We start from the raw sequence: 11,659 nt of genomic DNA, 5'->3' as shown, positions 1-11,659 counted from the left end.
ATTTATTTGTTTCATACATATTTTCACTAGTATTTACATTGTAAATTCTCACTGAAGATATCAAAACTATGATTGAACATGTGGAATAATGTACTTGGCAAATAAAAAGGGAAATAACTGAAAACAGGTTTTATATTCTACATTCTTCAAAGTATCCACCCTTGAGGTGTGTCCAAACTTTTTACCTGTACTATACAGTACATATATTTACATCTTGACATTGTTCGTGTTTAATCCTTGGTTCAAGCTCAGTTGTTGTTGGTAGCTCTTAGGTTTAAAGAAATTCTAAATGTCTGTCTTGCCTCCTTAGGTGTAGTTTTAGCTAAGCAAAGCAAAGGACTAACTCCAATGTGTTAGTCACATGATCTGTTAAAAAAAATAATTCTTACCCATTATGAAATACGATTCTTATTCATTTCATTCATTTTTGTTGTTTGCTTTACAACTTTTATAGACAACATTTTAACGGCTAGGTCTTTATTTTAAAGGGGAAGTTTGACATTAGGCTTAATCTTCGAGTTAGCAGGGGTTTAATTAGTCGTTGGAGTTGATTTCAACAAATTCTGTGCAGTTTGTCAGTTATTTGTTGGTTTCAGGGCTCTGGAGTGGCTAAACTAGCATGACTCAATGGTGGTTTAAATCAACTCCATCGACTAATTAAACCTCCGCTAACTCGAAGATTACGTTTATGTGAAAAATTCAATTACATGCGATGACATTTTTCTGTTGTCATTGTTTATGTTTAGGCAACAAAGAGAGGAAAAATTGGTAAAAAGTAACTGATACTTATTTTAAAGTAACTTAATTACTTTGATAATAAAGTAATCATTAAAGTAACTAGATTACTTTTTTGAGGCAAAATCAGTAATCAGTAATTAAATTACTTTTTCAAGTAATCTGTGACAACACTGCTTGTGACCAAGGACATTTGCCGTCAGTTTTTAGGAGAGGCCGCTGTTAAAAATGGTTGATTCAGCATCTGGTGAGTTACATTTTCACTGCACTTAATGTTCATATTTAGCCCCGTTGTGTTTTTTTATTCCATCTTCCATGCCGCTTATTCCTCACGAGGGTCGCGGAGGTGCTGGAGCCTATCCCAGCTAACTACGGGCAGTAGGCAGGGGACACCCTGAACTGGTTGCCAGCCAATCGCAGGGCACAAGGAGACATACAACCATTCACGCACACACTCATACCTATGGACAATTTAGAGTGTTCAATCAGCCTACCATGCATGTTTTTGGGATGGTATATTTACTGTATTTTTCTGTCACACAATGTCGGTCTGTGAAAAAAAGGCCCACATCGGACCAGTCCGTGGCACAAATAAGGTTGGGGACGACTGAGTAAAGGTATTTGGCCAGCCTGGACCCCCCCTTGTCTTAGTACAAGTATGTTGAACATGTTCGATGCTTATAAATTAGCAACACACATAAACATTGAGCTTGTTTACCACTGTCAAATCAAACTTGATTTAGAACGAGAGGCCTCAAGGAAAATTTTACTTCTTAATTACGAGACTCAATCAGATAATTCAATGTGAGCTTTACCACCATTTTGCCTAAATTTATTGATTCGACAACTTGGCTAAAAGTGAATATCCAGTGGAGCACGTGCCCATTCATATTCATGAATAGTTGCTACATAGGGATTTGGAGGCTTCTAATTCCTTGTTCCTCTTGTTGGTGTATAGCCAAAAAGCTCGATTGATGCCTCCCCAGCTGTGTTGGGCCTCTCTAACACATATAAAAATGATAGGGAACTCTGTAGCACAGCAAGGGATTAGCGGAAAGGAATCCACGTATGGATTACTTTCTCAATCATTTTACACAACGATGAGTTTTTCAGTGATGGTTGAAATGTGGAATTTCCTCTTGAAAGCTTCCAGCTTTCTCTTTCTTAGCCCCTTATTTTTTTTTAATTTGCTTTGAGCTTTTGATATGCATGAACGTGTTAAAAGGTAAAGCATTTGCCGAAACGTGTACAAAATATATTTGTCAGACGCAAATAGTAAAAACAGCACTTTTTTTGGTGTGAATTCGATAAAGCTGCAGTTACAAAACATCCTGCCCTCTATCCTATTAGAAAATCACCTCTTCTTACAATTTTGTGTGCTGTATTTCATGGACTGTCTCATCAAAATATTCACTTTAGTATGTGTTATTGTAGGGTGACCAAACGTCCTCTTTTGCCCAGACATGTCCACCTTTCACGTCATGTCCTCGTCATCCGGCCGGGTTTTATAAATTCATGAAAATGTCCAGTTTTTATGATTTTTCACGGGACCAATTTGAAGAGAATCCCTCCGGCCGCTGGGGGGCAGCGCTCGCCTGCGTTGTCGTGGCTCCTACTATTAGGGGCGGGAGAAGGAGTACAGTTTACCCCTTGTATTATGGGGCATTACCGCCATCTACTGGGTTGATGGTTTGGCAAGAAAACAGACAGTTACAGACTACAATAAGGAGTAGTTTTAAGAGATGTTTATAGTGCTCCGTACACCTTTCTGTAAGTTTATCTTCTGTTAATGTCGCTCATATGTCTTCTGTTATATATTATACAATATATGGGTACAAAGAGATGCAGTATGTTGTATTAGTCTTGTATTAATTGTTCTGCGTTTGTGTATTTGGTTGAATGTTAGTAGGGCTGTCCCAAACGACTAATTTTCTCCCGATTAGTCAGCCGACTATTTTTACGATTAGTCGACTAATCTAATAATTTAAAAAAAAATAAAAAATTTATTGTTTTTGTTTACTAATTTAGCAATTAAATCTTTGTTGACGCTTATCAATTCACAAAAAACATATTGGAACACTTAAATTATTTATTAAAGTACACATAAACACATAAATAAAAAGCACAAATAAACAATTAGTTCAAATGCTGATAGAATTTACTAGTGTAGCATCCCTGATTGAAAAGGTGGTCTCTTAAACTGATGGTTTACAACTTTTATTCCATCCTTGATGTAATCACACCGTAAGAGCTATTGTGCACACAAATAAAACAACACAATTAGAAATTAACAAAAACTTTTCACCTTTTTCCTTTTAAACCTTATTTATATATCAATGACTTGCCTTTACCTTATTACCTTATCATTGACAATCTCTCCCTTGAGTGCAATCACTGTATATTCTGTATATATTTATGACCTTTTAACCTTATATAATTTTCTATACCATAAAATAAACCATAACATGAAATAAACCTTTCAGTTAGCATTAAGGACAATACTAATAGCACTTATAGGCCCATTGTCAATGAAACATTATGATTCAGCAAGGCGACAGCACCCTCTGGTGTACAAAAAATGAAAAAAAAAAAAAAAAAAAATACAAACGGTGACGGCGCTTGAGGTGTTTATTCACGGCCGACGTGCAGCCAAACTTGGCATTGAACAGACAGGACAGAAGAGTACCCTCCGTTGTTTCTTTGAAATAAGTCAATGTTTTGGACACTCTGGTGCGCTTTTTTTGGCTTTGTGCCGCTTTCCCAACTTGCATACAGAGCATCCGACATTCTGAACTTTCCACGCATGTATTTTTTTTTTAACCCTTCATTAACCGTCGACGGGATGTTGTGCTCGTCGACGGATTTACGTCATCGATGACGTCGACTATGTCGACTAGTCGGGACAGCTCTAAATGTTAGTATTCTATTCTAAGAGGGAGCGCCTGCACAGTTGTTAATTTTTTTACGATAAATACGTATATAATGGCAACTGTTGACTTCTGTCGGAGTTTTGTACTGGCGTGATCTGTAAAATCCCGTTTGGTGTCGCATCGTTGTGCTACAGACGATTGTAAACTTATATAGCAAAGTTTGATTTTGCCTCGTCTCCCGGTACTCGCTAATAGGGGAGCTATCAGTGAGCTAACTAAGCCGCACTAGGCATTATGGGAAACGTAGTTTTGAACTGCTGCGTTTGGAAACATGCCGGTTGAATAGTTTGTCAGTTTATTTTAGTTATTGTTTGCGTGCAATCTAGAACATTAAATGAGAATAAAAATTGAGTGGGAATAACAATTTCTCAACGAATATTGTCGTGATAATAATTTATAAAAATGTCTTTGTGGCACAAGCCTACTGTGTGTATTGACTGTATTATAGCTCCACAGGTCTGCATTTTTTGTTGTTGTTGTCATTATTTTTTTTATTTTTATTTTTTTGCGTTTATTTATTTATTTTTTAAAAAATTATTTTTTAGTAAAAATAAAGCCTGTTGAGTAAAAAACGTATTTCCATTTAGTATATGATATATACTATATGGCATTTTTTTTTTTTTTTTTTTAATAAAACTGAATTGTTCTGTCCAGACGGAGGAGGCACACTTTAAATACAATAAAGTGATATAGGAATCTTTGAGTGAACTTCGAGTAAAATTCAAGTATCTCGAGGCCGGGCAAAGTGTCCTCTTTTTTGGAAATCAAAATATGGTCACCCTATGTTATTGCCAGTTTCTAAAATAGATGAGACACATTTGTGTCTTGATCGTAAGAATGGACGTGAGGTGAAAGAGCAGGGAGCACTGATACATAACAGCTCTATCCAAGTAGGTGACATTGCACTTAAAAATGTCACATGATGAAACAATCCCAATAAACATGAGCTGGTAAGTTTACTGTACGTGCTGATGTGCATGGAAGAGTATGCGCTATCGATCGGCAGGCCTTAAAGGCAGCTTTGGACTCTGGCACCACATTCATTCAGCTGTGGGTCACTGAGTGGGGGAGGGGCTCTCTTGTGATTACCCCCCAGGGACAGGACAAGGACACAGTACAGGACAAGGACAAATAGATGCACACAGATCAAATTGGGTGACTTTAAAGCGAAGGCGAGCATCCCTTTTCATTTTTTGCCCCCCTTTCCCCCTTATTATTTATTATTAACTTTCCTAAGGGATACATTTTATAACAGTTTTATATTTGTTTCTTTAATTGCAATGCAAATTGGGGATTTGCAATACACCTCGCAGGCCATAAACATTAGACCCAAGTGATGTATGTTGACCAACTCTGACTTTAGGGTCTTGTCATACTGTCATTTCAATACTGGAAACTGGAGCAATAAATATTTAGTGTTCTCAATTGAGTTTCCGCTTCCATTGGGGAAATCATGGATCAGATGGTATTTAAGTCATCACAGTCCTAGGAGGTTTTGTGTAATTTAGCAAGTGAACGCTAACGTCTCGTGTTATTGGAATCCATCAGTCATCGTGCGATACATAGGATCTGACAGGTTACGCTTATTTCCAGTAAAGGCGATGGGTCGGAAATCAAGTGGCCTGCAAAAGCGGTCATGGTTGGTGGATTTAGAAAAGCCTCTTATGTTGTCACCAATGTGCTCTTGTGGTCATCATGATTGAAAGTAGACCATCTCCGGACTTTGAAGGCAATATGTGGGTGTACTCAAAGTGGTACTGGAAAAAGGAGTCCTTTCGGCTTGCGGTTTTGGGCACTAGTGTGCACAAGAAGATGAACATTTGAAGTATGGACAAGACAAGAGTTCCTCAGCTCTGATCTTTCTATACGGAGACAATGCATTCAATTATTCATCTTATTACCTTGAACTGGTTGCCTGCAAATTGCAGGGCAAGAGACAAATGACCTTTCATTTTCACGTACACCTACAGAGAATTTCTAGTGTTCAATCAATCTAGCATGCATGTTTTTGGTAGGACACCGGAGTCCCCGGAGAAAACCCATGTAAGCACATGGAGAATTTGTAAATTCCACACAGAAAGGTTGGAACCTAGGTTTGTACCCTTGATCTCAAATCTGTGAGGCACCATTCTAACCCAGGGGTCCCCAAACTATACCTTGTCGGGCTGCAATGGCTGCAGGGTTTCTTTCCAACAAAACAGGACAACACCTTTGCACCAATGCGTTGTCTTACGAGTGTAATCAGTTGATTGTAGTATAGTGCTGATTGCTAGCAGAAAGCCCATAGGTTAAACGGTCTGTTTTCGTTCGGTAAGAACTAAAACCAGAACCCACAGCAGCCCCTGAGGACCGGTTTGGGCATCCCTGTTCTAACCCAATCATCCACCATGACTCCTGGAGACATAATTAATACTCATTCTTGACAAAATGACACAGAGCTTCGAAACAGTTTCTTTTGACTTCTTGTTTTGGAAAAAAAGGTCAGAACAGCAAAATTAGCGGACCATTACTTCCTGTATTTTTGGTACCAGTGAAGCTGGAAGTGGGGTGCTGAGGGGTGCTGCAGCAAATAAAAAAAATAAATAAAACATTGAAAAAATAGTGTATTTAACTTTGGCGATTAAATAAATATGTTGAATCTCTTTTATTTACATTTTTTTTTTCTTATTTTTTTTTTTTATTAGTAACATGGGCACCATCTGACACCTTGCTTGGCAATTGATCACATTGAATAAGGCGCTATTTGTGAAAAGGGGGTGTTAACATGAGGTTTATTGGACCTTTTTATTTTCAAAGGTATTTTTGTGTCATTGCGCCATCTGGCTGCAGGGAATTGCATTATAATACACTGACGCTTTCAATTCCAATGCAAAAACTCTAACACACACTGTAGGAAAAGTAGCACTCTGTCTTTGTAGTAGCCTAGTAGAAATATTAATAATAATACATTTTATTTCTAGAGCGCTTTTCAAGCCACACAGAGACGCTTCACAAAAGAGATGGAATCACAGTAGTACGTAAACTATCCAGCATGCGTGTGTACTGCCATTGTGCACACTTTGGATGGAAAAAACACGCAGGCATGACAAATTTGGACCGAAACGGACGTTTTTGGATAGTAAAAACTAAATAAGATCCTCAGGACCCCCTGCAGTGAGTAACTTCCAGTGCCCCTGGGGGTCTCCAAACCGGTTCTTAAGGATTGCTGTGGGCAGGGCCGACCCAGGCCATTTGGGGGCCCTAAGCAAAATAATGCCAAGGGGCCCATTTTTTGTAAAAATGTATTAAAATTGTAACCTTATGTGCATCTTTCTTGATTCTTGATCACATAACTATGTACACGACATTGCCAAGCATTACCTTGAATTGTACATTTGGGAAAATCCCTTTGTGAAGAGGACGGTATTCCACCTCCAATTCCAAGATACTTCTCAATAGCTCATTTGAATCAGCCAAAGTACAAAATATGATTGCATGGAACAAAATTCAGCCCAGGAAAATATTCGTCAACAAAAACGTGTACTGCGGGGAGTGCACAACTAATTAAGTAGATTCACCGTAGGCTGATACGGTACATGGCACACTACTTGATAATAAATGAAATGATCGGCTACGTCTACACTAGGACAGATAATTTTCTCCAGGGTATTTTGCCAACAATTTTTGTACCTTTCCACACTTCGTTTAAGGTGCGTTTATTGCCCCCGTGCTTCTGTAAGGTACGCCTGCATTTGCGCACACTACGCATGCGTAGAAAGGAGAAGCCTACGTGCTACGTCATCGCCCGCGCGGTTTACCTCTGAACCGGAAACTCATTACTTGCCCGCGGCAAATTTCGAAATCACTACACATACTATCATTATTTTGTGATCACTGTTTTTTTCGTGATCGCAGTTGAACGCATCACGCAGGAGCGAGAGTGAAGGGAGAGCACTTTTACGAGCAGGCGCCGAGTTGTGATAGAAATACATCTACATAAAACAACGTAAGCCTGACATCATTACTTGGGATGTTACAATCGATGCTCAGTTGCGCTCTCGCCACTTGGAAAATAACAAATAGAAGCATATGGTGTGGCGCTGCGTGTATTTCCTGTAAACTTGTGCATAAAAGTAGCGATCCTGGAAGTGGCGACAGTTTTGACAGGCAGATATGAAAAAAACTGATCGCGCGCTTCTTTGACTGGGGGTACCACGCAAGTCACTTTTCGGGGTTTAATTTTCCTCTACGCATTTTTATATACAGAACTCATTTTTGGTCGGCACTGAGTTGGGAGGGCCAGCCCCGTAGCTGGCTGATCGGAGACAACTCGGGAGACGAGCTCTGTAAAAAACGCTCATCTCCACCACCTCATCCGCGATGGGAGGACCCCAAATGGGCACTGAATTGAAGCATATTATTGAGACGTAGTTTGAAGGTTCAAGAAAAATGTGTGGAAAAGAAAAGAGCAGCAATTCCGCGTCATGATCGTCTGCCTCCGTTGTTTACGATGCTGTCATGCCGCACTAAAAACAGCGACGGCATCATGTCCCTTGCCGAGTATCCGAATGTTGTACGATGAAAGCAGTCCATATTCGGCGGCGCGTAGGCGCGGATAACATTACCCGCCTACATTAGCCGTCTAACAACTAATCCAGGTAATAGGTATACTAGTGTAGCTGACATGTGGTATAGTCCAAGTAATTACACGTTTAAGGCCATTATCCATCCTAGTGTAGACGTAGCCTATATCTACGCTCACCAGTCCAATTTTTTTTACAACAATTAGCGGAAGCCTTACGTTTGCCGTTGCCGACAGGTGACAACTCGCTCCGGCCTTCGCCCTGCAATTACCAGAAATATTGACAAGCTCATCTGACAACAACGTTTAAGTCAGAGTGTCTTGCACAACAACAACTTCAAAAACATGCTCTATTACCTTGATACCGTTGTTTCTTTTCTTCTCCGATTTTCTTCTTTTGTTTCTCTGCTCCAAAGGATAAATTCTCTTCAACGTATTCGTGCATTGAGCACCAATCATTGCAAAGCAGGTTCAACGTCACTCCCCAGGTTGCCAGATTGTAATGACAAGAAAATGGATTTTTGCATAGATAAACGGCAATGCGCGCCACATTATTCACGATGCTGTATTAACAACGTATAACATGCGGTTGCCAGATTGGGGGCCCCCTAGTGGTGGCTCTAAGCAGCTGCGTAGTCTGCGTATAGGCTGGGCCGGCCTTGGCTGCGGGTTCTGTTTTTTTTCTACCAATTGAGCTCAGACAGTTTAACCAATGAGGTTTCTGCTAATAGAAGCAGCTCCTAACTGATGGTGAAAAGGTGTCAACTTGGTTCGTTGAAATAAAATCCTGCACCCCCTGCAGCCTAATGCGGAATATTTTGGAGACCCCTGTTCTAAAGGGTTCCTCTTCATCGACAATGTCATTAGTTTAGGTTAAATAGGGCTGAAAAGTATAATATTTGGGTTTTAAGTTCCCCTTTTCAACTGTATAGTGTATTTCAGATTGATCCTGGAATTTTACCCCAACATCTGTCACTTTTTGTTAATGTTCTGATACTACCTAGGCATTTGACAATGCCAATTTTGCCCCCCATATTGTGTCAGTTACGTTCACACTAGTGCTGTCAGTTAATGTGTTAATAATGGCGTTATTAACGCAATCCCCTTTGACGCCGTCAATGTTTTACCGTGCGATTAATAGTAGCCCTGCCCTGTAGTTTGGACTTCAAGACAATGCGCGTGCCCCATTGGCCGCGAGACTAAAATAGTGGTTCTCAGACGAAACTTAATTTTGGATTTTAATGACCAATATAGGGACACGTTGAGGCGACGTGAAGAGTGTAAATCAAGAGTGTAAATTGTCGTTTTCTGGCATATTAAAATATAGTAAAATACAGCGATTATCCTTCTGGCGCCATGCACAGCTTTCTGGCTGCCCGAGACACACTATACAGTATATGGGAGAAAGCACACGGGGGATGGGGGTGGATTCCCCTTGTCAGGTGCAACACAACTTTGGCAGTTTTAGCTCAAAATGTGGCACTCTGAGGCGGATCATGACATTTATTGTCATTTATTGAGTTGCAATGTGCAGATAAACTGTGAATGTACATGTGGAATGAAAGAACGTGGACATGTTTTAGCACCACGAGAACTTCCAGCAAAGAGGCACCAGGCAGTACGCTAAGTATAGAAATATAGAATATATTTTATCTCTTTTTTTCAACTTTTTGGGGAATTTTATATCAAATAATATTAAACCAATTAAGACAGTTGTTATATTTCATTAAAGTATACATGTATGTAGAAATTTAAAGATACATTTAAAGATATATAAAATGAAAAACACGTGTTATAGATTGTACCAATAAAATAATACTGAACTTTGATGTCAGAATTGTGAGCAGACATGCTTTTAATTGAAGTTATTTAGGGAAAATGGCGGTTTAATACCTCTTTGCAAATGTAAAGTTGCCCTACTCTTGTTTCTAATGAGGCTTAGATTTGATTTATGTATTTAACGTAATTGTAATTACAGTGAAAACTTTAAATATCTAACAATTTTTGCGTTAATTAAATATGAAAACAATCAAAACAAAATGCGATTAATCGCAAGTAACTATGATCTTTTAATCGCTTTACGGCACTAGTATTAAAATTTGACAAAATAAAGAAACAGAAATCTAGGATTTTTTTTTTAAATTTACAAAAAAAGTGAGTTAACTTCAACTATGCAAAAATGCGATTAACTGCGAAAATTTGCACACAATACTGTCATCCCAAAACTGCATAAAATGCTGGTATTTACAAATAGTATTAATAAAGGAATCCTAAAATCAAATTGGAATGTACAATTTAAACAAGTTTCAATTTAAACAAGTTGGCTTTATTGGTATTTTCGATGCTGTGGCGATTAAGTCACCAGTTTCAATCGGGCATTATCTTTTAATTTCGACTCTTAGGCTTCATTAAAGATAAGGGAATCAATATTATTCTCTTTGGCTCCAGGCAGCTGCCCATCACGCAGCTCTTGAAAGGTATGTCCCTTGAGGTACATCGGGACAAGTGCTTGACTTCTCCAAGTTGCTACTTAAATCTAGATGAGGAGAGGTGGGGCTTAAGGGCGCGTTTTTGTACGCATTTGTGAAGAAATATTAAACATTACAGATTTTTTTCACCCACACCTGACTTCAGCTCGGAGGATGCTTTTTTGCAAGGTGCTGCTGTTTTAGTTCTCAGCCATATATGAACTAAGGTGAATACAGTTATTTAGGCATCACCCCCCCATCTTTACAATATACTAAGTGAATAGACCGGTGACTAATTGTATATGACATCATATAACAACAAAAGGCCGTATGTTGATATGTAGTCTTTTCATGTATTTTCATACAAGAAAAAGAAAGACACAAAACCACGAGGAAGTGCAAAATAGAAGGACACTGGACTCATGCAGCCTCGTTTGAATTCATTTTCATTAGCTGGGAAACACCGAGCCCATTTCGAAGTCATTAGATGATAAAACAACACTTGGATTCCCCATTAAAAAAGTCATTTGTCGTTCCTAGGAACACTGCTTCCCCCTCTCCTCCTTCTGGACTTCACCACTGAGCATTCACACCTATTAGCAAAGCTGGCATCTGAGAAAGTGAATTTTCTCTGGTAATATGTCCCATATCCTTCCTGACGATTGGCTTTTTCCATATAACCTGGATTTGGAGCTGTTGGGATCTTTCAGTCATAGGAACTATATTCAGAGCGTGTTTACACAGAACCGTTTGGGTCGATTTTGAAAAACACTTGTGGTCTAAATGATTGGCATTTTGATACATACTGGACTGTCTCAGAAAATTAGAATACACAATATTCTAATTTTTTGAGACAATCAGGAAATTAGAATATTGTGTATTCTAATTTCCTGAGACAGTCCTGTATATATACACAGGACTGTCTCAAAAAATTAGAATATTGTGTATTCTAATTTTCTGAGACA

The sequence above is a fragment of the Corythoichthys intestinalis genome, chromosome 11, assembly GCF_030265065.1.
Source record: "Corythoichthys intestinalis isolate RoL2023-P3 chromosome 11, ASM3026506v1, whole genome shotgun sequence".
Lineage (NCBI taxonomy): Eukaryota > Metazoa > Chordata > Actinopteri > Syngnathiformes > Syngnathidae > Corythoichthys > Corythoichthys intestinalis.
This window is presented reverse-complemented; position numbering follows the sequence as displayed.